Raw genomic sequence first — 27922 nt, 5'->3', positions numbered from 1 at the left:
GTGATTGAAAGGATTTCGTCCGCCGAAAGCGGGTTGCATGGAGCCTTTATGAGTCTACTGACGGGTTTTGAGGTACGTGAAATGATGTACATTTTTGACAGTACCGCACATTTTTAGATGTGCCCTATGTAGATAGTAGCCCCTGAGACTCTGGTTGTCGTCGGAAACGGTGGCAAACAGAGGATCATAGTCCCGGGGAATAACCAGACCGCCTGTATGTGCAGGTGGTTGAAGCTCCGGTGGCTAGTTGGACTGATGGGTTTGCCGAACTAAAGCGGCAGCTGGATGCGGCACATGCCAACATCGTGCTTGTCAACAAGCGGCTTGACGAGGCACAGGGTAGGTGATTTTTCTGGTGATTGTCACATAATAAGAGCAGCATGATGCCAGTATCTTTAATATGTTGTGACTGCAGATGGATCTGCCACTGTTGAGACCCTTCGGGCGGAGCTTGCCCGAGCCAAGGAGCAAGCAAGGAGTAGCAATGCGGCCGCTTTAAAGGCGGCCGAGGGTTTAAGGGCCGAACAGGCCGCACATTGCGAGAGCAAAGAAAAAATTTCCCAGATGGCCGTGGAGTTAAAAGATGCTGCTGACCGTTACCGGCTTCTTGAAGAAGAAAACCGGGCGAAGGCGACGGACCTAGAGAAGGCTTGGGTGGCTGCCAAGGAAGCCCGCTCCAAAATTAGAGCGACGAAGGAGGAGCTGAATCAAGTTGCGGATATCGTTTCTAGGAAGCCCTTCTTTTTGCGGGCTAAGTTCGGAGATCCGAAATATGCTTCTCTGGACCGGCTATGGAGTTCTGCGGACGAGTACATGGATTTGGCTGCAAGTGCTGCTGATGCGGCCGAGTACTTCAAGGATCAGAAAGGTCCTGAAGTGGAGAAGCTATTCTGGTCACAGTTTCACGCTCCAGTCCGTCCGCTGTTGCTGAATGAGCGATTGACCGGTTGGGCCGAGCTCCATAGATTATCCGGACTTGCCATGAGGTCCGCTGTGGATCATCTTTGGCCAGGAGCGCCAAGGCTGAATAGCTACTTTAGCTTAGTGCAACAATTCCTTGGTGTTGTGCCATGCATCGATGCTGTAAAGAGGTCGGCGTGCATAGAAGGCTCGCGGATGGCCCTTGCCCGTGTCAAAACATACTGGGCGGAGATGGATGCCACCACTGTTGCGGCACAGGATTCGTCCATAGGCCGAGTGGCTGCCGAGCACTACTTTGAAGAAGTTCTTGAAGGCGCTCGTTCGATAGAGGCTCAGTGCTCGAAGAATATTATGTTTAAGTGACATGTATGCCCATTGTAAAAACAATGTTTTATTGAGTTTATCAAGGCTGTATTTATACTTTTGCCCGAAAGTACTATGATGCCTCCTGTGCGGCCGTTTATGTATATATGTATATAACCTGAAAGATGGCAGTCGTCGGCTTCAGCCCCCACGCATATAATGCGGGGGTGCTCGCAGAAGACACATGTTCACACTTGATCCAACGTCTTGGTCCATTAAGGAGGTGATAGTGCAACGAACTAGGCACTCGGACTATAATGCTTTAACACTTTCACTTAGCCAGAGGAGTTTGACAGTGGGGCTACTATATAGCCCCTGGTGGCTTCGCACTCATCCAAGTTCGGGGCGCATACATGCCTGGCCGGGAAACGGCCCTTCGTTAAGGCGGAGGAATCCCGAAGATTCCGCTAGGTCATCGAGTGGTTGACCAGTCTCACGCTATATCATGACAGTCAGTTTTTGGCTTTCTCTACTGAGGTGCTCGTCCGGATGAACCAGGGCACCATCGCAGTAGTTCTCCTGGTGTCGCCCTAGCCGATAGATCGGAATGTAAGGCAGCAAAACACAGGAGCCGGGCAAACCCAACATTTGACCAAAGACCTGATTCAGAGCTGATGCATATAAGGCTAAACTCGCGACGCCGAACACTCCCTAAGGTATTCGGTATTTATGATGTAAACCGGGCTTAAATAGTGCCCTTTGTAATAAGCCCCTGGTGTCCAGGTATGTGCAATATTCTGACGTGGCCACATGCCAATACGTTAGCATCCTTCTCAATTGTACTGAGAATCCGGGGGATGTGTATCAACAAGAGACAGTAAAAAATGTTTGCGCAGGGTCTTAATCTAAAAAGAATCCTTGGAACGGGTCCCTGCTGCACGTCTGCGCCTGTGTCTCCGTTGTGTCGTATCCTGGACGGGTGTAGCACGATGGTCATCTGTAAAAGAGAGGAACTTAGTTGAAAAGTTGTCATGCAAAAAGGTAGGTTATACTAAATAAACCATGTACAGTTCAAGATGAGTAAAATTGAGCCTAATTGTCACTCGTTTACACGCGTTGAGCCCCTTGTACTGTTATAGGGGTATAGCCATCAAACCTGTATCAATTATATATAGTTGCACTGGACTCGTCTAACCGTGTCCGTGGTCTTAACGACCTGTTAGATGCTCTAGTTGGTGAGGCCGTCTAGTGTGCGGCTGCCAAGGCGGCCGCACGGTCTTCCGCGCGCAAGGAGCGCTGAATATTTCCATTTACTGTAATGATGCCACATGGACCGGGCATCTTAAGCATGAGAGAAGCGTAATGCGGTATTGCGTTAAAGCGTGCGAAAGCTTCACGTCCAAGTAGTGCTTGATAGCCACTTTGGAACGGAGCGATGTGGAAGGTTAAATTTTCGCTGCGGAAGTTATCGGGAAAGCCGAATATAACCTCTAGTAGCAGGGAGCCCGTGCAGTGGGCTTCTGGGCCTGGCGTTACTCCTTTAAAGGTTGTATTTCTATGGCTAATTTTTGTTGGGTCTATCCCCATTTTGCGGACTGTGTCCTGATATATCAGGTTTAAACTACGGTCGCCGTCCATCAGGACTCGTGTGAAGTGGTATCCGTCAATTATCGGGTCTAACACCAAGGCAGCCCATCCTGCATGCCGGATACTTGCCGAGTAATCCCGATGGTCAAAGGTGATCGGTTGGGACGACCAGTGGCAGAACTCCGCGGTGATAGGCCCTGGGGCATGTGTCTCTAGGAGTGCCGCTTTATTTCTCCCCTTCATCACGTGTAATACGTTTACTATTTTGACTTCTGGTGGGAATTTCTTCTGTTCCCCAGTTCTTTGCTTGCGAGGCTCGTCCTCGTCTTCGCTTGGTGTATCCCGCCCCTTGTGTTCGGCGTTGAGCTTGCCGGATTGCTTGAAGACCCAACATTCTCTATGGGTATGATTTGCAGGTTTATCGGGGGTGCTGTGGATCTGACATATTTTGTCCAGAATCTTGTTTAGGCTGGACAGTTCGTCTCTGTTGCCTTTGAAGGGAAACTTTTGCTGACCTGGCCAAGAGCTTCTGAATCCGGCGTTTACCGTCGTTCTCTTCGGGCTGTCTTCTTTATTCTGGCGCTTGTTTTTGTTGCGTCGTGGCTTCCCGTTTCCGTCCCTGACTTCGGATGTACTTGGGTCGCTGGTGCTACATCGGGCTAACCAGTTGTCCTCGCCCGCGCAAAAGTGGGTCATGAGGCTTGTTAATGCTACCATTGTTCTCGGTTTTTCTTGGCCGAGGTGTCTGGCAAGCCATTCGTCTCGAACGCTGTTCTTGAAAGCTGCTAAGGCTTCGGTGTCCGGACAGTCGACTATTTGGTTCTTTTTAGTGAGAAACCTGTTCCAAAGCTTTCGGGCTGACTCTCCGGGCTGTTGAGTTATATGACTTAAATCGTCTGCATCCGGTGGTCGGACATAGGTCCCTTGAAAATTTGCCTGAAAAGCGTCTTCGAGCTCTTCCCAACTTCCAATGGAGTTTTTGGGGAGGCTTTTAAGCCAGTGTCGAGCTGGCCCTTTGAGCTTGAGGGGTAAGTACTTGATGGCATGGAGATCATCTCCTCAAGCCATGTGGATATGGAGGATGTAGTCCTCAATCCAGACCCCAGGGTTTGTCGTTCCGTCGTACGCCTCTATGTTTACGGGTTTGAATCCTTCTGGAAATTCATGGTCCAGCACCTCATCGGTGAAACATAGGGGGTGTGCGGCACCCCTGTATTTGGGTGTACTATGGTGTTCGGATTTTTGTTGTGTTGCATTGCGTGCTGGAGCGCGCCTGCTTGGCCCATAGATGGATATGGTTGCGCCGTCCTTTTGATGCGAGCCCTCACGTGGATTGCGTACTGGCTTGTGTGCGGCGTCGTTTGCCGCTCTATGTTGGCCACGAGGTCGTCTATCCGACTGGATGGCTGTTTTGTTTTTTGATTGCGAGGGATCTAAGGCCTCCTCATCGAATTCAGGTAGCAGCTTTCGCGTCGGGTAGCTTTTTATGTGGCGACTACCGCCGTACTTTGCTATAGTATTGAGTACTTTACTCCATCTAATTTCGAGTCTGTCTTGTGCAGTCCTGAGCCTTTGCTTCTGCTTTTTTAGACTCCTCGCAGTGGCGACAAGCCTTTGATGGGTATTCTGTTGCTCCGGGTGCCTGTCCGGTGTGATGTCATTCGGACTGTTATCTTCACGGGAGACGGGTTGTTCAGTTTGATTATCCGTGTTGCCGTGGTCGGACGGTGTTTCAATGTCGTGTTTGTCGTCCGCTAGCACACCCTTCTCTATCGCTGGGTCTGTATGATCGATGTTTCTGCCGAGGCGGGATTTGGAGCAGCGCTTACGCCGCCGCTTTGACTGCTTATCGAGGGAACGATCCTTCACTGTGTCCTTCCGTTCCTCGTCGTCGTTTTCTTTGGGTTGTGTCCACCATGTATACATCATATGATGAAGTGGGCGTCCAGTGCCCTGTGGGCAGTGGCTCCTGTTCGTCTCCTGCATCGTTGTCCATACCGTCAATGTCTTTGGAGTCGAAGTTGAGCATGTCGGTCAAATCGTCGACAGTGGCTACTAAGTGGGTGGTGGGTGGGCGGCAAATTTCTTCGTCATCCGCATCCCAATTCTGCCGGACATAGTTCGTCCAGGACTCTCCTGACAAGGAGAATGACCTTAATAAGTTTAGTATGTCGCCGAAGAGCGAGCGCTGAAAGATATCCGCGGAGGTGAACTCCATGATCGGCGCCCAGTTGGATTCGATAGGCACGGGCGCAGGCGATTCGGAGTCCGTGGCCGGGGAAGAATCCGACAGTTCAGCGGCCCGGCTCCCGTGAAGGGTAAGGTCGGTATTAGGCTCGATCGCCGCTGAAGATGCGGCCTCTGTGGCGAGGTCTATCCACCCGTCCTTGGATGGTGCAACTGGCTCCGAATTGAGGGTCGGAGCGGCCGCCGGTGCGATCTCCCGAACACTGTCCGATGGTAGAGCTAAATCATGCTCATCGTGACCGTGCGGCGCACTCGGCAAGGGCTCGAATCCGTCGAAGATCAAGTCTCCGTGGATATCGGCCGTGTGGTTTATGATTCCAAACCTGACCTGGTGGCCAGGGGCGTAACTCTCGATCTGCTCCAGATGGCCAAGCGAGTTGGCCCGCAGTGCGGAGCCGCCGAATACAAAGATATGTCCGGGGAGAAAGTCTCACCCTGGACTGCATCACTATCGATGATTGAAGGAACCATCCAGCCTAACGATGATGACACAGAGGAACTCTCAATGAAAGCACCAATGTCGGTGTCAAAACCGGCGGATCTCGGGTAGGGGGTCCCGAACTGTGCGTCTAGGCGGATGGTAACAGGAGGCAGGGGACACGATGTTTACCCAGGTTCGGGCCCTCTTGATGGAGGTAATACCCTACGTCCTGCTTGATTATTCTTGATGATATGAGTAGTACAAGAGTTGATCTACCACGAGATCGAAGAGGCTAAACCCTAGAAGCTAGCCTATGGTATGATTGTTGTTGTTGGTCCTACGGACTAAACCCTCCGGTTTATATAGACACCAGAGGGGGCTAGGGTTACACAGAGTCGGTTACAAGGAAGGAGATCTACATATCCGTACTGCCAAGCTTGCCTTCCACGCCAAGGAGAGTCCCATCCGGACACGGGACGAAGTCTTCAATCTTGTATTTTCATAGTCCGACAGTCCGGCCAAAGGATATAATCCGGCTGTCCGGATACCCCCCAATCCAGGACTCCCTCAGTGGGAAGAATGGACATTATGCCACGGAATGTTCTGAAGCAAAGAATGGGAATGGCAATGGAAGCTCTGGGAAGAAGCCCAACCCTTTCAACAGGGGACAAGTGAACCACGTGAACGTGGAAGAGGTTGAAGCGCAACCGGATGCAGTAATAGGTAAGTTTATGATTAAGTCATTTACTGCAATCGTTCTTTTTGATAATGGTGCATTGCATTCATACATATCAAGGGGATTTGTGGAAAAGTTTAAACTGCCAACCCAAGCCCTTAGGACACCCATGTTAGTAACTTCGCCAGGAGCGGAGTATATGGCTAGCCTATGGTGTGATCGGTTACCATTAAGGATTGGTAGCTACATGTTCCCCTCAGACCTAATAGTATTGGAGTCACAAGGACTGGATGTTATATTAGGCATGGATTGGTTATCGAAGTATGGAGGGAACATTGACTGCGCCAGTAAATCAATTTTGCTTACCACCCCAGAAGGAAGAAAGATCAAGTATGTATCCCAGCATGTGCCGAATAGGACTCACGTGAATTCCTTATCAGGAGTTGTACAGGAGGAAGTACCAGTGGTGAAGGATTTCCCGGATGTATTTCCAGAAGAGTTGCCAAGCATGCCACCGGATAGAGACATTGAGTTTTTGATCGAGCTTTTGCCAGGCACAGGGCCAATATCAAAGAGACCGTATAGGATGCCTGCTAAGGATTTAGAGGAAATTAAGAAACAGATTAAGGAGTTACTGGATAAAGGCTATATTCGCCCAAGCTCGTCACCTTGGGGATCACCAGTGCTTCTAGTGGAGAAGAAGGATGGATCGTTGAGGATGGTTGTTGATTATCGAGGATTGAATGAAGTGACGATCAAGAACAAGTACCCACTGCCGATGATAAATCACTTGTTTGACCAACTACAAGGAGCTAAGGTGTTTTCCAAGATCGATCTGCGATCAAGGTACCACCAGCTGAAGATTCGAGAGCGGGATATACCTAAGACAGCTTTTACCACAAGGTACGGGCTATATGAGTATACCGTTATGTCATTTGGTCTGACTAACGCACATGCCTACTTTATGAACATGATGAAGAAGGTGTTTATGGAGTTTTTGGATAAGTTCGTCGTGGTGTTCATCGACGATATCCTGGTCTACTCGAAGAATGAAGAGGATAATAAGGAGCATTTGTGTTTGGTACTTGGGAAGCTCAGAGAACATCGGCTATACGCCAAGTTCAGCAAGTGTGAGTTTTGGTTGAAGGAAGCTGGATTCCTCGGACATGTTATATCCGAAGAAGGAATAGCCATAGACCCTACCAAGGTCATCACAGTGATAAATTGGGAAGCCCCCACGTCAGTTGGAGAGATGCAGAGTTTTCTTGGACTCGCAGGATACTACCAGAGGTTCATTGAGAATTTCTCAAAGATTGCAAAGCCCATGACGGAGTTGTTGAAGAAGGACACCAAGTTCAAATGGACTGAAGAATGTGAGGCCAGCTTTCAAGAATTGAAGAAACGCTTGGTTGCAGCTCCAGTGTTGATTCTCCTAGATCAACGCAAGGATTACCAGGTGTATTGTGACGCTTCTCGTCGAGGACTTGGAGCAGTGCTTATGCAGGATGGATGAGTTGTTTCTTATGCCTCACGACAGCTTAAACCCCATGAGTTGAATTATGCTACCCATGATTTGGAGTTAGCACCCGTAGTCATGCATTGCAGACATGGAGACATTTTCTCATCGGAAACCATTGTGAGGTGTACACAAATCACAAGAGTTTGAAGTATATCTTCACGCAGAAGGAGTTGAATCTCAGGCAAAGGAGATGGTTAGAGCTCATTAAGGATTATGATATGAAGTTGCATTATCATCCCGGAAAGGCTAACGTAGTAGCTGATGCGTTGAGCCGCAAGAGTCATGTCAATACACTCATGACCGGAGAGTTACCCAAGGAGTTAGCAGAGGATCTTCGTGAGCTATGTTTGGAAATAGTTCTGAGGGGTTATGTGACAACATTGTAGATTCAGTCTACTTTGATGGTTAAGATCAGGGAAGCTCAGAATACAGACAAGGAGATTGCCGAGATAAAAGAGAGGATGAGCAAAGGAAAAGCTAAGGGATTTCATGAGGACGAGCACGATACCCTATGGTTTGAGGACCGCGTATTTGTGCCAAATGATCCGGAGATCGGGAAGTTGATTCTGCAAGAGGCCCACGATTCGCCGTATTCGATTCACCCAGGAAATACCAAGATGTATCTGGATTTGAAGGATAGCTTCTGGTGGACCGGAATGAAGAAGGATATTGCGGAGTATGTAGAAATTTGTGATGTATGTCAGAGAGTGAAGGCAGAACATCAGAAGCCAGCTGGATTGCTACATGACATCCATTGCCGATACCCGAATGGAAGTGGGATAAACTAGGCATGGATTTCATCACGGGATTACCCAGGACTTGTTCAGGCTATGACTTGATATGGGTTGTAGTCGATCTTTTGAAGAAGGTAGCTCATTTCATCCCAGTGAAGACCACCTACACCCGTGCTAAGTTGGCGAAGATATACATGACCAGGATCGTATGTCTACATGGAGTTCCGAGGACCATTGTATCACATAGAGGAACCCAGTTTACCTCAAAATTTTGGAATCAGTTGCATGAGACTTTGGGAACTAGGCTAGAGTTCAGTACAACCTTTCACCCACAGACGGATGGACAGACTGAGAGAGTCAATCAGATTCTGGAAGACATGTTGAGAGCTTGTGCGCTAGACTATGGATCTAGTTGGGATGACAATTTGCCTTATGCAGAGTTCTCTTACAAGAAAAGCTATCAAGCCAGTTTGAAGATGGCCCCTTCCGAAGCATTGTACGGAAGGAGGTGCAGGACACCGTTGTTGTGGGATGAAGTTGGAGACTGTCAGTTGTTTGGACTAGATTTGATTAAAGAGTCTGAAGAGAAGGTTAAGTTGATACGCGATAGACTCAAGGTAGCCCAATCCAGGCAGAAGAGCTATGAGGATTATAACGCAAGGAGACAGTTTACAAAGTCGGAGACAGAGTGTATCTTCGAGTATCACCACTTCGAGGAGTGAAGCGTTTTGGAGTTAAAGGAAAGTTAGCACCATGTTTTGTGGGACCATACAAGGTTTTGGAACGTATGGGACAAGTTGCTTACAAGTTGGAATTGCCCGAAGGATCGTTAGGAGTTCATGGTGAGTTCCACGTTTCTCAGTTGAAGAAGTGCCACGCAGAGATGGCTGAGATTCCTCTGAGAGATACAGTGCCACTCGAAGTGATTTAGTTGGATACCGATTTGACCTACGAGGAGAAACTAGTCAAGATTCTTGAGTCTGCCAGTCGTGTCACACGCAGCAAGGTTATCAAGTTCTGCAAAGTTCAATGGAGCCGCCATACCGAGGAGGAAGCCGCCTGGGAACGAGAGGAAGACCTACAGAAAGATCACCCTCACCTATGTTCTAGCCAACCCGAATCTCGAGGGCAAGATTCATCTTAAGGGGGGTAGGTTTGTAACATCCCAAATTTTCAATTTGGAATGTTATACATTAAATCATCATTGCATATCATATTTTATTGCATTTTGGTTTGATCCTAGAAATTCTATGCAACTCAAGGACCCACAAAGAGAGTTGGGGATTTCGTTATTTTCATATTTGAGTTCCTCAAATTTTGAAAAAAGAGGATCGTTTGATTTTAATTATTTTCTCTTCGAATATTTCTTTTATGAAAATAAAAGAGAGGGGATAAAATGACTTCCCCAAAATAAAGAAATATTGGAGATTTAATATTAAAATAAAAACAAGATTTTATTTGGAGTTTTTATCGCTATTTTATTTTAATTAGGAAAAATATGCGTTTTTGAAAATTGCATTAGAGGCCCAAGTAAATGTTCACCTTGTCCGTTAGATTTTTAGAGGACGGGGAAATTTTATTTCAGGATTTTTGGAGTCCGTTTCGTATTTATTTTCTTTGTTTTTCTGAGCGCAATTTTTTTAAAGTCAACCGACTTAGTCGGGCTGTGCCCGACTAGGCTCCGACCCGGCCGGCCTTATAAGCCGCCAAGGCCCGCCAGACCCGCCGAACCCTAGCGCCAGCCCCGCCCCGCCCCGATCCGCCGCCGCCACCCCGTCGCCGATACACACCGTCGCCCCGCTGCACGCGCTGCCTCGCCGCACCGCCACCGGAGCCACCCCGCCGCCGCCAGATCCCCTCGCCGCCATCGCCGCTAGCCACCGGAGTCGCCGCACCTCGCCGAGGTAGCCGCCGCCGGTTTTCTTCGGAAAACCGATCGGTTTTCTTTGGTTTTTTTTGAAACCCTAGATTTAGATTGGTTTATTATTATTTTTTCCGGTTTTTTTATTTAGCGAACGCCCGTTCGTACGTTCATTTTAACGAACGGTTTTCGCTCATTAGCCACAGACAATGAACGTTCGTTCTTTAGCCTGTTCATCAGTTTTTCTTTTTCTAGGATTTTTCCGTGAATATTTTCGATCACGATTCCTGCCCTAAACTTCGTTCTAGTATAACTTTTCGCTCGTTTATCGGTATCAGGCGATTCAAGCGCCTAGATCTTCGTTTCGAAGCCCTCTTTCTGTTTAACCAACTTGAACAAGATTTTGCTACTGTAAAATTTGACTTAAGTCCAGATTAGTAAACGGATCTTGTTTCTTTCGTAGTTTGAGTTTCGTTGCTTCGTTTGGTTTGATTCTTTTTGCAAACCGAAGTTCTTAAGTTGAATTTTCTGGTTAAACTTCTTATCTGAGTTTTACCCATGCTTCTAGTTGAGTGCTTATTGTATGCTTGTTTGTTTGCGATAGAGTACCCGAAGTGCGAAGCGTGCTACTACGAGTCTCTAGGTTTCACGGATCATCAACAAGGAAAGCAACACTTTGATCATACCCTTTTACTACCTAGTTTTATTGCATTAGATCAATCCTCAAACAATTGCATGGTTAGGATCTGATTAAATTGTGGGTTTTGGGAAGTAGATGAGGCAGTACCTATTCACCTGTTTATTTTCAAACCCTTGGAAGTTACTTCTACGTTATGCTTATACTGCTATGCTATGCTCGTAGACGTGGATTGGGTTTGAGAGTATTCATTATAGATGTCAGTTATTAATTAATGGTTCAACTTAAGGTGGCAACTTAAATACACATCTGGGTGGATTGCTTGTGGGCACCTGGAGAATCCAGTGTTGTCCTAGGATATCCCGGAGGACCCGTGTGATCATCCTACGGCCCGCCACCCAGGCTCAAAGGGATCATAAGATTTTTCATGCTAGAAACTTCTGTGTGCAGCCACAAGCCATTATGGGCTCTGGCATAGTTGAATAAGTTGCGTGAAGCTCTCGAAGAGGTAGACTAGCAGATGTAGTGGGTTGTAGGTGGTACGGTCTATCTAGAGTAGAGAGTTAATGCTTCAGAAAGACTGTGTCTCGGTCATCCGTTTCTCAAACACCATGTAGTGCGAGAAATCCAACGGAGGAGATCGAGTCTTGTGGGGAAAAGTGCGCAAACCTCTGCAAAGTGTATAAACTAATCATGGTTAGCCGTGTCCCCGGTTATGGACATCTTGAGTATCCGGTTCTTGGATTATCATGTTGATCTCATCACTCTTAATATAATTTGATTGGGTTTAATGATGAAGTTTAATTGGGATTGAGTTGGAGGAACCTTCACAATGTTTAACAACTACCATGATAGTTAAACAAATTTATTCCTTTGTTATAGGGAAAAATTGGCTTTCCGCAAAAACATATTAACCATACAGCCTCCACCAGCCAAATATGCATGTAGTGATAGCATTTATTCTATTCATTACTCTTGTGTTACCTTGCCAGCATATTCCATGTGTTGACCCATTTCAGGCTGCAATGTTCATGTTGCAGACTTTTTAGACGACGAGTAAGGAGCCATAGGTCATTGTCTTTCACTCAGTGATGCCGTTGGAGTTGATGGACTCATTTTATCTTCCAAGCCTTCCACTTTTATCGTTTTAGATGGCCTTAAGCCATATTTATTGTAATAGTTTCTCTTTTGAGACATTCGATGTAATAAGTGTGTGATTTGCTACTCTATTATAAATCTTCAAGTATTGTGCATGTCAGCATTACCGATCCAGGGATGACACTGATGCACAGAGATCAGACTGTTTGAGGTCTGGTCGCTACATGGTGACAATCTGTTTTGCAGACTAACCATGTGCATTGTGCATTTTAGAGATTCATATCTATTGCACAAGACGGTTTGGTTCCCCTCAGATAAGCAAAGAGCGAAGATGGTTTTTCGGCGTTTCTTTTCATTTCTTTTCAGTCATGAATTCACACTATTAAGAGGGGGTCCGTGTTGGAAGGTATGGGTGGAATCAACACGTACACAACCTAAATGCACCCACATTCCCTTCCCCAACTTTGGAGAAGTTCATCCATTGTGTTTTGGTCCACCTCGCAGTTACCAAGCAGTAGTACCGCTGGTACCCAAATCGGCATCGCTTGTGCGGTACTTCCGTTGGTTGTACCGTGGCTACTACCGTTTGGTTCTCTATTAGGCCTCTAGGAATTCATGGTAGTACTGCTTGCACCTGGCAGTACTTCCGCTGATGTATCGCGGGCACTGTCGTGCGGTTCTCTGTTAGGCCTCTAGTAGTTCGCGGTGGTATCTCTGGCGCTAACAGTAACACCACTTCTGCAGTACTTCGCTCTTGGGCCACGCCTACTACCACTGGATTCACTATAGTCCATTGATAATTCACAGTAGTACCACTTATGTTTGCCGATAGTGTAGGGTAACGCAGCAGAAAACAAAAAAAATTGTCCTACTCTCCAGCCCAGGACCACTATGAAGATGCATACAAGGTTTGATCTGATCGTTACCAACTCGTAGCGCAACGGAAGTAGGGATGGCGAAGATCATCGGTGCAGATTGCTGCATCTAGGATTTTATGACCTTCCAACCACACGGAATTCTCCCTCAGACAACCCTTCGAGAGGCCCTCGAATAGTCCCACAGACAAAAGATCGAACATACGACCGATACGTCTCCAACTTATCTATAATTTTTTTTATTGTTTCATGTTATTATATTATCAATCTTGTATGATTTATATGTCATTTTATATCATTTTTTGGAACTAACTTATTAACTCGGTGCCCAGTGTCAGTTCATGTTTTTTTGCCTATTTCTTTGTTTCGTAGAAAAACCTTAACATACGAAGTCCAAACACGATGAAACTTTACAATGATTTTTTATGGACAAGAAGAGACCCTAGAAGCTTCTGGGGAGGGCCAGAAGACCCACAGGTAGGTCACGAGGGGCACGCCACCTGAGCTTGTGGGCCCCACAGACCTCCATCCAAAGTAATTCTAGTGCTATTAAATTCACTAAATTCCAAAAACCCTAGAGCGAGACTAAAACCCATTTTATCATCGCGACAAGCCTTTTTCTTCCATGATCAAATCTGGAGGCTTCAGTCGGTAATCTGTCAAAGGGGGAATCGATCACGGAGGCCATCTTTCATCAACCTTGTTGTGTCCATGATGATGTGTGAGTAGTTCCTACAGGCCCTACGGGTCCATAGCAGTAGCTAGATCTCTCTCCCTCTCTCTCTATGATCTTCAATATAATGATCTCTTCCAAGATCCATTTGATGTAATTCGATCAACGAAGAAGTCCCCAACGATCACCGGAGGAGGCCCCGGCGATCACCAGTGAGGAGTCCACGACGATCGCTGGTGAGGAGTCCCCGACGATCGTCAGAGGAGTCCCCGCTGATCTTTAGGTGAGGAGTCCTCGATGATCGATGGAAATGTGAATTTGTTTTAATAATTTTTTTATAGCATTGAAATAACTTGCAAGTCTTTGCAGAAACTATGGAACACGGCAGAGACGAAGAACAAGAAGACATGTTGGGGGAAATAATCCGCAACAGAGATGTTATCACCTCATAATTTCTGAACGACTCCAGTGAGGGAATGGAGGGAGAAGATGACGGCTCCGGTGTTGGAACCTTAATTATTACAAAGTCCAGTGAGGTATATTAATTAAGCCTCTGCTGACTAGATGCATTAATTGATTTGTATATACATATATTAACGCTTCTTTCTTCTTTTAGCCCTCAAGATCGAGCCAATCATCTATAAAGAAACGAGTCCCAAAAAAAAGGTTGGGCAATAATGAAAGGTTCAAGATCAAAGAAGTCGCTGAAGATGGCAAACCGATTGCTCCTGCACAGAACGCAAACCGATTTGTAAGTCAGTGCAGAGTTATTGTTAGGGACAACATCTTGATCACCATTTGAGAACGGAATAAGCCAAAGGCGGATGGAGTTACTGCAGGAAATATGCCCTAGAGGTAATAATAATTTTTTTATTTTATATTTCCTTATATCATGATAAATGTCTATTATTCATGCGAGAATTGTATTAACCGGAAACTTGATACATGTGTGGAAACATAGACAAAACACCGTGTCCCTAGTAAGCCTCTACTAGACTAGCTCGTTAATCAAAGATGGTTAAGTTTCCTAACCATAGACATGTGTTGTCATTTGATGAACGGGATCACATCATTAGGAGAATGATGTGATGGACAAGACCCATCCGTTAGCATAGCGTATTGATTGTTCGGTTTTATTGCTATTGATTTCTTCATGTCAAATACATATTCCTTCGACTATGAGATTATGCAACTCCCGGATACCGGAGAAATGCCTTGTGTGCTATCAAACGTCACAACGTAACTGGATGACTATAAATATGCTCTATAGGTATCTCCGAAGGTGTTTATTGATTGGCATAGATCGAGATTAGGATTTGTCACTCCGAGTATCGAAGAGGTATCTCTGGGCCCTCTTGGTAATGCACATCATAAGAAGCCTGGAAAGCAAAGTGACTAATGACGGATTTCAAGTTCCAGCAAAACCCTTGTCGTTCGAACACTGGGGTGCTCACGAAGATCTCTACTCCCCCTAGCTCTCGCTCTCACCGCAATCTCAAAGCTCAACACGTCAAACTCACAGAACAAAGGACACAGGGTTTATACTGGTTCGGGCCACCGTTGTGGTGTAACCCTACCCTAGTGTGGTGTGGTCGATTGCCTTGTAGGCTGAGGATGAACAAGTACAAGGGATGAATAGCCTCCTGAGGAGAGGTGTTCTTGAGCTCGATGAGTTTGTGTGGATGAGGATGATCTGAATGGCCTTGGATCAGTCCCAAGATCAGATGCCTCCCTACGGTGGTGGATAGTCCTATTTATAGAGGCCCTGGTCCTCTTCCCAAATATTAGGCGGGAAGGGATCCCACAATGGCCAGTTTGAAGGGGGACAACTAGTACAAGTCATCCTGACAAAAGGTCGTCTTCGCATGCCAAAGGTTCTGCTGGTGACGCCGTCCTGGGCTCCATGATGACCTCCTTCCTGCCATCCTGCTGGCCTTGGTCTTGTTGCACCGATATGGAAACCTTTGCCTGATGCCTCAGGACTCCTCGTCTGCGTCTGCCTCTTTAACACCAAAGAGGAAACAAGGACACTGTGCGCATTGGCGCCCGCCTGGCACCCGCCTGCCCCCGGTCATCATGGCTTGCGTCACAGGAACCTCGCGAGGTGCCCCTTGCCTTGATCTCTCCGCCCCTCGCGAGCCAGCCTGGTGAGGCTGCTCCCGAGGAGGTCTTGCGTCATCTGCCTCGCGAGGCTCGGCCCCTCGCGAGGATCTTGAGTGTTTGCTGGTGAAGATGGGTCGTACGGGGCCGCTGTTGGAGCCATGCCGTGGGCCGCAGGCAGGCAAGTCTGGGGACCTCCGTTCCCAGGATGCCGACAGTAGCCCCCGGGCCCAAGGCGCGCTCGGACTTGGCTGTGAGGCGAAGCCAAGGGGCAAGTGCAGAGCGCCGCGGGCCCCAACAGCCTGTGACCTCGATTGACGCATGGCAATTGATGGGACGTGGGCGTCTCCGCTTCCCCATGCTGCCTTGGCAACTGCCCGACTTGACGAGTCCCTGCCGCATGCAGAGTAAAATCATCATTACCTATGATCATGGGGATCGCCGGTTGGCCTTCTCCCGCTATAAATGAGGAGGGGGCGGAGCCCCCGTTGCTCATCCCTTCCTACTCTGCTCGCTTCTTCTCCCTTGCTTCATCGCTAGCAGTGATACCCATGGTGCATGGAAAGAGGTTCTCGACCACAAAAAAGGGGAAGGCCCACCAGGAGGGGCTCGGCTCACCGCCGCCTAAGAGGGGGCGCGGTCATCCCCTCAAGCACACTGCGGCCCCTGCTGTGGCCCCTCATGGCCGCGACGGCGCCTCTTCGCGCGGTGGGTGTTTCCCGGGTCATGGCAGCCCTGTCGATGATGGGAGGCACGCCATGGTCGCGTGGCCTCCCCAGCCATGCTTCCACTCAGCGGAGGTGCTGCCGGAGTTTGTTGTGTGGTCGGAGAACCCGGCTGGCACCTGGCTTCAGCTTCCGCGCTTCTTTGCCCGCGAGCTGCCAGCTATGGGTCCAAGCGGTCTTTGGAAGCAGGCGGACGGCTACTGCAGAAAGGCTTCATGGGTCGCGGTCGAGGTCTCTGTTGCGGGAAACGCAGCCTTGGCCCACGGCTGGCAGACGTTTGCCTGCGCGCGTGGCCTGGGCCGGCGGTGAACCCTCCACTTCAAGTACGATGGCAACGTGACCCTCTATGTGAGGGTGTTCGGGGAAGATGGTCGTCGCGTCGGGTGCTGCCCTAAGGACAACGACGGTGGTGAGGTGCTCAGCCTCGGCGACAGCCGCGATGAGGGTGAATGCCGGCTTGTCCTTGGCGCTGGCCACGGCTCGTCCAGCTACGGTGGCTCTTCTTCCGGCGGCAGCTCTAGCAGCGGCAACTACGACTAGCCACCACGCCGCCGCACCCGTTTCGAGGGTGGCAGCGGGACATCTTGTCGCCGCGCTCCAGTGAAGCACGAGGAGGGGTCTGGCTGAGCCCAGGAAAGCGCCATGGGCCCATCCTCGCGAACTGCTGCGGGGGCACGTGCCACTTTTGTTTTGTTCTTCCTTTTCTTCATGCATTAAGAGAGAGACAAGTATGGGGCCCCGCAGGGGCGTGCAACGAACCATGATTTCCAAGTTGCTATGCTATGTTTATCGTTCCTATGTCGCGTTCCAGCATTGGCATTTTATGTAGGCGCGCAGAAATAACTTATCTTGGCGCGCTTGAAGTAGTTTCCGCCTCGTGAGGCACGCATTTCCCAGTGCCTGGCGAGGCCTCCTTGGCTCGGGAGGTGTCTAGGAACTGCAAAAATTCGTTAGGAAACTCTTATTCTTCCAAGCCCTGGTCGCAGGCGTAGCTGTCCACGACCCAGCGCTTCGCATCGTGGTACCCGAGGGGCGCGGATTGAGAGAGGTGCGCCAGCTTGCAAGCTTGAGCGAGGGTGCCTCGCGAAGAATAGGAAAAAACACTCACGAGGGCACCTGTCCAGCCCCCTCGCAAGGCATGCGAGGGAGAGCACGGGCCAAAACAAGGAACCGAGGGCAGAAACGAAGGCAAAGGGCGATGGAACCAAGCCGGTAAGGAACACCAGAAAAGCAAACTTCCATTAAGAAAAGGGCAAGCCAACTACGGAAAGCAAATGAAAAGCCGCGTCCAACACCTAGTCTAGTCTTCTCACCAGCGCGGAGCTAAGTGCTGCCACTAGGACGTGGGAGGGAGCCCCCGAGGCCCGAGGGCGGCACTCTTGAGACTCCGAGGCGTGTACAACCCCACTCATTATTATGTGAGAGTGTCACGAGCGGAGACCTTCACAGGCACGGGGCCTTGCTTCATGGGTAGAACTTCCGGAGGTGCTGGATGTTCGAGGCAATCTAGATGGGGATCCCGTCCTGCGTCTCCAGGTGTGTGGCACCAGGCCTGGAGACGCGGGCGATCCTAAACGGGCCCTCCCACATGGGTGAGAGCTTGTGCAACCCTTCCCTGGAGAGCACCCGCCTCAAGACGAGATCACCCACCTCGAGCGTCCTGGAGCGGACGCTGCGACAGTGGTACCGTCGCAGCGCCTACTGGTACCTTTCCGCTCGGAGCGAGACTTCACGACGGCGTCCCTCCCCCAGCACAAGGTCCATCCCCCGCATGGCGTCCTGCTGCATCTCATTAAATGTCAGTACCCGCACGGAGCTATGCTTGACCTCGTGAGGGAGAACCGCTTCTGCTCCGAAGATAAGCAAGAACGGGGTCTCGCCTGTTGGCTTGTTGGCGGTGGTGTGGATGGACCACAGCATAGACTAGAGCTCATCGTGTCATCCCTTGCCGCAGGCCTCAAGCTTCTTCTTGAAGGTCCTGGTCTTGAGGCCTCTCGGGACCTCCGCGTTGGCGCTTTCGGCTTGACCGTTGCTCCTGGGGTGTGCCACCGAAGCGTAGCAGATCTGCGTTCCAAGGTTAGCACAATATGTCTTGAAGAGGTTGCTAGTGAACTGCGAGCCATTGTCGGTGATGATACGATTAGGGACCCCGAACTAGCTCACCAGACCCTTGATGAACTTGACCGCAAATCCGGTCGGGATGGTGCGCACGGCTTCTACCTTCGCCCATTGGGTGAACTTGTCGATGGTGACGTAGAGGTAGCGGTAGCCCCCAGGCGCTCGAGGGAACGGGCCTAAGATATCCAGCGCCCAGACTGCGAACAGCCACGAGAGCGGGATGGTCTGTAGGCCCTGAGCTGGCTGATGGATCTGCTTGGCGTGGAATTGGCAGGCCTCGCGGGACTTCACCAGCTCGGGTGTGTCGTTGAGCGCCGTAGGCCAGTAGAACCCGCTGTGGAACACCTCGCCGATGAGGGTTTGTGACGACGAGTGGTGCCCGCAGTATCCGCCATGTATGTCATCTAGCAACTCGTTCCCCTGTTCCCTAGTGATGCATTGCAAGGAAACATCATTTGGCCGCTTCCTGTATAACTCACCGTCTTGGATGCAGTATGTCGTAGCCTGTCGGGCTACGCGCTCCGCGTCCTCCTCTTTCTCCGGCAGCGTCCCTTGCGTCAGGTATTCCTTGAACTCCTTGGTCCAACACCCCTCCTGAGGCTTGAGCGCCAGGAGTAGCGCGCTCCTGAGGTCGGGCCGCCGGACAGGGCTCCCGAGGCAGGTGGTTGGGGGAGCTCCTCCCGAGGCGGCGCCGGCCCCGAAAGCGGAGGTGCTACCGATGGCTTGAAGTGTCGCTCCTCAAAGATGCCAGGCTCTTGGGGTTGTCGCTTGGACGCCCTTTTGGCGATGTCGTCGGCCTCCTTGTTGGTTCCACTGGGCACGTGCTGCAACTCTAGAGCCAGGAAATGCTTTTCCATTTTGCGTACCTCCGCGAGGTATGCTTCCATGTGCTCGTCCTTCGGCTCGTATACCTTGTTGGAGAAGTTGACGAGGAGCTGCGAGTCACCCCTAATGGTGACGCACTTCACCCCCAGGGCCACCGTGGCCTTGAGGCCAGTGATGAGTCCCTTGTACTCCGCGGTGTTGTTTGAGACCTTCTTGTCTTGCTGGAAGCAGAGATGCATGGTGTAGTAGAGCTTGTCCTGAGTGGGCGAGATGAGCACTGCTCCAGCTCCCGCGCCCTGGCGTGCGAACGCGCCATCGAAATGCATGACCTAGCCATCTGGTGCTTCACTTCCCGTCAAGAGAGATTGGTCCTCGCCTGCTTCAAACCCAGGGGCATCAGTCCATTTTGCCATGAAGTGGGCGAGCGTGGCCCCCTTGATGACCCTAGTTGTGCTGAACTCCAGCTGGAATGCTTTCATCTTGGTGTTCCATTCGGCGACTCTTTCGGCAATGTTGGGGCTCCTGAGTACCCTCTCTTGCGGGTAGGCCAAGACGACCTTGATTGGGTGACCCTGGAAGCAGTGCCACAGTTTACGCGAGGCCACCAAAAGCGCGAGCAAGGACTTTTGAGGCATGCGGTACCATGCCCTTGCATCCCGTAGTACCATGCTGACGAAATACACTGGGTGCTCGACGAGGGCGGGAACATCGACGGAGCTTGCGCCTGCCAGAAGTTGGGGCATCTCCTGAGGTGATGGGACCCCAAGAGCCTGATCGCCCATTGGGGCCTCTGCCGGCCCGCGAACGCCGCCTTGCTGGGCCCGGTCACTCGTTGGTGTTGCTGCAGCCTTTGCGGAGCCCTCTGGGTCCTGTATCGCCTCGGCTGGTGGTGCGGCATGGCGCGGCAGCCCCTTGGCTTGGCGCTCTTCCCGAACCGCCACTAGAGCTGCGCTAGCGAAGTAGGGAGTGGCGGCAAGGTAAAGCACCAGGGGCTCGAGAGGGCGAGGCGCCACCATCACCGGAGGGCTGGTCAGGTATCCCTTGAGGTCTTGAAACGCTTGGTCAGCTTTCAGGGTCCACTCGAACGGGCCCTTCTTCTTCATCATCTTGAAGAATGGCAGGGCGCACTCTCCCAGCTTGGAGATGAAGCGCCCCAGCGAAGTCACGCAGCCAGCAAGTTTCTGCATCTCCTTGAGTGTTTGCGGTGGGCTCATGTCTTCAATTGCCTTGACCTTCTCCGGGTTGGCCTCGATCCCCCTATGGGACACGGGGAAGCCCAACAACTTGCCGGAAGGGACACCAAACACACACTTTCTGGGTTGATCCGCAAGTCCACCTGGCGCAGGCTCGCGCAGGTCTCCTCCATGTCCTGAATCAAAGTTCTTGCCTCCCGAGACTTTACCACAATGTCGTCGATGTAGGCTTCAGCGTTCCTCCTGAGCTGCTGACCCAGGGCGATGTGCATCAGCCGTTGGAAGGTCACGCCTGCGTTGCGCAGCCCGAACGACATGCAAGTGTAGCAGTACACATCGCACGGGGTTAGGAAGGCCGTCTTCTCCACATCCTCTACCGCCATCTTGATCTGATGATAGCCCGAGAACGCGTCCAGGCAGCATAGCAGGTAGCACTCGACGGTGGAGTCAACGATCTGGTCGATGCGTGGATGTGGGAACGGATCTTGGGGACAGGCCTTGTTGAGGTTGGTGAAGTCGACACACATGCGCTCCTTCCCACCTTTCTTTAGCACGATGACGGGGTTCGCCAGCCACGCGGGGTACCGAACCTCGCAAATGACACCTGCCGCCTCTAGCTTGCGGGTTTCCTCGATGATGAAGGACTGCTTCTTCGTGGATTGTCGTCGTGCTTTCTACTTCACAGGGCGCACATTGGGGCACACCCTCAAGTGATGCTCGATCACCCCTCTTGGGACCCCTACTAGTTGTTTGGGTTCCCATGCGAATACTTCCTCGTTTGTGTGCAAGAACTTCACCAATGCCTTCTCTTGATCCGGGTCGAGGTTGGCACCTATGGTGAAGGTGGCTCCAGAGGACTCGTCTTCCTTGACCGGCACCTGCTTGGTTTCTGCCCGATCTTGAGTGAACAATTACTTCTTCTTAGCTGGTGCGGCCTCCTTGACTCCGGAGGTGATCTCGTCGGCTGGTCGTGCTGCCGCAGCGGCTTTGAGGGCAAGCCTGAGTGCTATGAGAGCTTCCTTGGTATCTCCGACTATGGTGAGGATGTCCTTGCTCCCGGGCATCTTCATGAGGTTGTAGGCCGGATGGGTTGCCGCCATAAAGTGAGCCAGTGTCGGGTACCTAAGGATGGCGTTGTATGGGAGGCCAATATTGGCGATGTCGAAGTCGATCAGCTCAGTGCGATAGTTGTCACGAGTGCCCAGGGTCACGGGAAGACGGATCTGCCCCAGGGGGGCTGGCGGAGCCGCCGCCGACCCCGGAGAAGGGCTTGCTAGGGCGGAGCCGCTCGAGAGGCACATGAAGGAGGCTAAAAGACTCCACAAAGAGCATGTTGAGGCCGGCGCCGCCGTCGATGAGGGTCTTGGTGATAGCTACGCTGCAGATGGTGGGCGTGCAAAGCATTGGGAGCACGCCCGAGCCAACAGTGGTGACTGGGTGAACCCGCGAGTTGAAGGTCAGGTCGGCCTTGGGCGCCGCCCAACCCGGGGGAGGCCCCTACCGCGCGGAAGCGATGCCGATCTGGCGAAGGAACGGCTTGGTGTGACGGCCCGAGGGCGGCACTTGCGAGCCGTCGAGGAGGGTTGCAACAGCGAGGGGCGCCGGTGCCGCGAAGCGCGTAGCGAAGAGGCTGCGCAGCTCCTCCCAAGATGCCTCTGCAGATCCTGGGAGGTTGAGCAGCCAGGCGCGCGGTGCACCAGTGAGGGCCATGGGAAGCCAGTTGGCCATGACCTTGTCGTCGCCCCCAGCCTTTAGGGCGGCCTCTTCGTACGCCAGCAGGAAGGCCAACGGGTCCGCTACGCCGTCGTAACGCGGTGGCATCTTTGGCTTGAACTTGGGTGGCCACTGCACCCGCTGCAAGGCGGGGGCTAAGGCTCGGAGCCCCCTGGCCCCGCCACAGGCATCCGTCAATGCAGCAGGAAGAGCAACGCCGGCCATGGGGGCAAGGCGCGGTGATGGAGGAGCGTGGATCGATGGAAGGAAGGCTTCGGCGCACCCCTACCTGGCACGCCAAATGTTGGATTTCGGGTTCCGGCAAAACCCTTGTGGTCCGAACACTAGGGTGCGCATGAAGATCTCTCCTCCCCTAGCTCTCGCTCTCACCGCAATCTCAAAGCTCAGCACGTCGAACTCGCAGAACAAAGGACACAGGGTTTATACCGGTTCGGGCCACCGTTGTGGTGTAATACCCTACTCTAGTGTGGTGTGGTGGATTGCCTTGTAGGCTGAGGATGAACAAGTACAAGGGATGAACAGCCTCCTGAGGAGAGGTGTTCTTGAGCTCGATGAGTTTGTGTGGATGAGGATGATCCGAATGGCCTTGGATCAGTCCCAAGATCAGATGCCTCCCTATGGTGGTGGCTAGTCCTATTTATAGAGGCCCTAGTCTTCTTCCCAAATATTAGGCAGGAAGGGATCCCACAACGGCCAGTTTGAAGGGAGACAACTAGTACAAGTTATCCTGACAAAAGGTGGTCTTCGCCTGCCAAAGGTTCTGGTGGTGACGCCCTCCTGGGCTCCATGGTAACCTCCGTCCTGCCGTCCTGCTGGTCTTGGTCTTGTTGCACCGATATGGAAACCTATGCCTGATGCCTCGGGACTCCTCGTCTGTGTCTGCCTCTTTAACACCAAAGGGTAAACGAGGACATTGTGCGCGCTGGTGCCCACTTGGCCCCGGTCGTCATGGCTTGCGTCACAGGAACCTCGTGAGGTGCCCCTTGCCTTGATATCTCCGCCCCTCGCGAGCTAGCCTGGTGAGTCCGCCCCCGAGGAGGTCTTGCGTCATCTGCCTCATGAGGCTCGGCCCCTCGCGAGGGTCTTGAGTGTTTGCTGGTGAAGATGGGCCATACGGGGCCGCTGGCGGAGCCACGCCCTGGGCCGCAGGCAGGCAAGTCTGGGGACCCCCGTTCCCAGGACGCCGACAACTAATGAGTTAGTAGCGGGATGATGTATTACGGAATGAGTAAAGAGACTTTCCGATAACGAGATTGAACTAGGTATGAAGATACCGACGATCGAATCTCGGGAAAGTAACATACCGATGGACACAGGGAATTACATATGTTGTCATAATGGTTCGACCGATAAAGATCTTCTTAGAATATGTAGGAGCCAATATGAGCATCCAGGTTCCGCTATTGGTTACTGACCGGAGAGGTGTGTCGGTCATGTCTACATAGTTCTCGAACCCGTAGGGTCTGCACACTTAACGTTCGATGATGATATTATATTATATGAGTTATGTGATTTGGTTACCGAATATTGTTCGGAGTTCCAAATGAGATCACGGACATGACAAGGAGTCTCAAAATGGTCAAGAGGTAAATATTGATATATAGGACGATAGTATTCGGACACTGGAAGTGTTCCGGACTGTATCGGGTAATTATCGGAGTACCGGGGGGTTACCGGAACCCTCGGGGGGAAGATATGGGCCATATGGGCCATAAGAGGGGAGCACACCAGCCCACAAGGGGTGCCCCCCCTTAATTAGGCAGGAGGCCTAATTGGAGAAGGAAAAGGAGGGGTTCGGACCCCCCCCCCTTCCTTTCTCTCTTCCCCATTCGCTTTCTTCTCCGGTGGAAAAAGGAAAGGGGGGCGCCACTTGGGGAAACCCCAAGTAGGATTCGGATCCTACTTGGGGCGCCCCTGGCGGCCTCTCCTCCCCTCCCACCTATAAATATGTGGGGAGGGGGTGCCTCGAACACAGAACATCAATTGTTAGCCGTGTGCGGCGCCCCCCTCCATAGTTTACACCCCCGGTGATATTCTCGCGGTGCTTAGGCGAAGCCCTGCGCGGATCACTTCACCATCACCGCCACCACACCGTTGTGTTGACGGAACTAAACTACTTCCTCGACACCTTGCTAGATCAAGAAGGCGAGGGACGTCATCGCGCTGAACGTGTGCAGAACTCGGAGGTGCGGTACGTTCGGTGCTTGATCAGTCGAAGGTAGAAGAAGTTCGACTACATCAACCGCGTTGTCAAACGCTTTCGCTTTCGGTCTACGATGGTACGTAGACACACTCTCCCCTCGTCGCTATGCATCTCCTAGATAGATCTTGCGTGAGCGTAGGAGTTTTTTTGAAATTGCATGCTACGTTTCCCAATAATGGTATCAGAGCCAGTTTATGCATAAATCATATGCACGAGTAGAACACAAAAAGTTGTGGGCGGTGCTCATCATACTGCTTACCACGAATGTCTTATTTTGATTTGGCAGTATTGTTGGATGAAGCAACCTGGACCAACCTTACATGACCACATTCATTTGACCGGTTCCACTGGTAGACATGCAACTAGTTTTGCATAAAGGTGGTTGTCGGGTGTCTGCTTCTCCTACTTTAGTTGAATCGAATTTGACTGTGGCCGGTCCTTGTTGAAGGTTAAAACAGCAAACTTGATAAATCACCATTTGTGGTTTTGATGCGTAGGTAAGAACAGTTCTTGCTAGAAGCCCGTAGCAGCCACGTAAAACTTGCAACAACAAAGTAGACGACGTCTAACTTGTCTTTGCAGGGCATGTTGTGATGTGATATGGTCAAGACATGATGTGATATACATTATTGTATGAGATTATCATGTTTTGTAAAAGTTATTGGCAACCGGCAGGAGCCTTATGGTTGTCTCTTTATTGTATGAAATGCAAACGCCATGTAATTGCTTCATTTTATCATTATGCGTTAGCGATAGTTGTAGAAGAAATAGTTGGTGAGACAACCACGACGCGACGATGGAGATCAAGGTGTCGAGCCGGTGATGATGGAGATCATGACGATGCTTTGGAGATGGAGATCAAAAGCACAAGATGATGATGGACATATCATGTCACATATTTTGGTTGCATGTGATGTTTATCTTTTATGCATCTTATTCTGCTTAGTACGGCGGTAGTATTATAACATGATACCTTCACTAAATTTCAAGGTATAAGTGTTCTCCCTGAGTATGCACTGTTGCAACAATTGTTCGTGTTGAGACACAACGTGATGATCGGGTGTGATAGACTCTACATTCAAATACAACGGGTGCAAGACAGTTTTGCACATGTGGAATACTCGGGTTAAACTTGACGAGCCTGGCATGTACAGACATGGCCTCGGAACACTGGAGACCGAAAGTTCGAACATGAATCATATAGTAGATATGATCAACATAAAGATGTTCACCACTGATGACTACTCCATCTCACGTGATGATCGGACATGGTTTAGTTGATTTGGATCACGTATCATTTAGATGACTTGAGGGATGTCTATCTAAGTGGGAGTTCTTAAGTAATTTGATGAATTGAACATAATTTATCATGAACTTAGTCTTGATAGTATTTGCATATTTATGTAGTAGATCATAGCTCGCGATATAGCTCCTATAATTTTTTGATATGTTCCTAGAGAAAAGTTGAAAGATGTAGTAGTAATGATGTGGAATGGGTCCATAATCTGAGGATTATCCTCATTGCTACACAGAAGAATTATGTCCTTGATGCACCGCTACGTAACAGACCTATTGCAGGAACAAATGCAGACGTTATGAACATTTAACGAGCTCGGTATGATGACTACTTGATAGTTTAGTGCGCCATGCTTTACGGCTTAGAACCGGGACTTCAAAAACGTTTTGAACACCACAAAGCATATGAGATGTTCCAAGAGTTGAAATTGGTATTTTAGACTCATGCCCATGTCGAGAGGTATGAGACCTCTCACAAGTATTTTGACTACAAGATGGAGAAGAATAGCTCAACCAGTGAGCATGTACTCAGAATGTCTGGGTACTACAATCGCTCAAGTGGGAGTTAATCTTCCAGATAAGATACTGATTGACAGAGTTCTCTAGTCACTATCACCAAGCTACTAGAACTTCGTGATGAACTATAATATGCAAGGGATGAAGAAAACAATTCCCAAGCTCTTCGTGATGCTGAAATCAATGAAGGTAGAAATCAAGAAAGAGCATCAATTGTTGATGGTTAACAAGACCACTAGTTTCAAGAAAAAGTGCAAAGGGAAAGAAAGGGAACTTCAAGAAGAATGACAAGCAAGTTGCCACTCCCATGAAGAAGCACAAAACTGGACTCAAGCCTGAAACTGAGTGCTTCTACTGCAAAGGAAATGGTCACTGGAAGCGGAAATGCCCCAAACATTTGGCGGATAAGAAGGATGGCAAAGTGAACAAAGGTATATTTGATATACAGATTATTGATGTGTACCTTACTAGTGTTCGTAGTAGCCCTGGGTATTTGATACTAGTTCAATTGCTAAGATTAGTAACTCGAAACATGAGTTGCAGAATGAATAAAGACTAGTTAAAGGCGAGGTGACGATGCGTGTTGGAAGTGATTCCAAGGTTGATAAGATCACCATCGCACACTCCCTCTACCTTCGGGATTAGTGTTGAACCTAAATAAATGTTATTTGGTGTTTGCGTTGAGCATGAATATGATTGGATCATGTTTATTGCAATATGATTATTCATTTAAGTCAGAGAGTAATTGTTGTTCTATTTACATGAATAAAACCTTCTATGGTCATACACCCAAAGAAACGGTTTATTGAATCTCAATCGTAAGTGATACACATATTCATAATATTGATGCCAAAAGATACAAATTTGATAATGATAGTGCAACATACTTGTGGCACTGTCGTTTAGGTCATATTGGTGTAAACCACATGAAGAAACTCCATGCAGATGGACTTTTGGAATCACTTTATTATGAATTATTTGATACTTGTGAGCCATGCCTCATGGGCAAGATGACTAAAACTCCATTCCCTGGAACAATGGAGTGAGCTAATGACTTATTGGAAATAATACATATCGGTGTATGTGGTCCGATGAGTATTGAGGCATGCGATGGGTATCGTTATTTTTTGACCTTCACATATGATTTAACCTGATATGGGTATATCTACTTAATGAAACACAAATCTAAAACATTTGAAAAGTTCAAAGAATTTCAGAGTGAAGTGGAGAATCATCGTAACAAGAAAATAAAGTTTCTACGATCTGATCGCGGACGCGACTATTTGAGTTATGAGTTTAGCCTTCATTTAAAACAATGTGGAATAGTTTCACAACTCACGCCACCTGGAATACCACGGCATAATGGTGTGTCCGAACGTCGTAACCGTACTTTATTAGATATGGTGCGGTCTATGGTGTCTCTTACCGATTTACCACTATCATGTTGGGTTATGCATTACAGACAGCGGCATACACGTTAAATAGGGCACTGTCTAAATCCGTTGAGACGATACCGTATGAATTATGGTTTGACAAGAAACCTAAGTTGTCGTTTCTTAAAGTTTGAGGTTGCAAAACTTATGTCAAAAGGCTTCAGCCTGATAAGCTCGAACACAAATCGGAGAAGTGCGTCTTCATAGGTTACCCTAAGAAAACAAGT

The sequence above is a fragment of the Triticum urartu genome, chromosome 5 (assembly GCF_003073215.2).
Source record: "Triticum urartu cultivar G1812 chromosome 5, Tu2.1, whole genome shotgun sequence".
Lineage (NCBI taxonomy): Eukaryota > Viridiplantae > Streptophyta > Magnoliopsida > Poales > Poaceae > Triticum > Triticum urartu.
The sequence above is the reverse complement of the archived record's forward strand: the minus strand, read 5'-3'. Positions refer to the sequence as shown.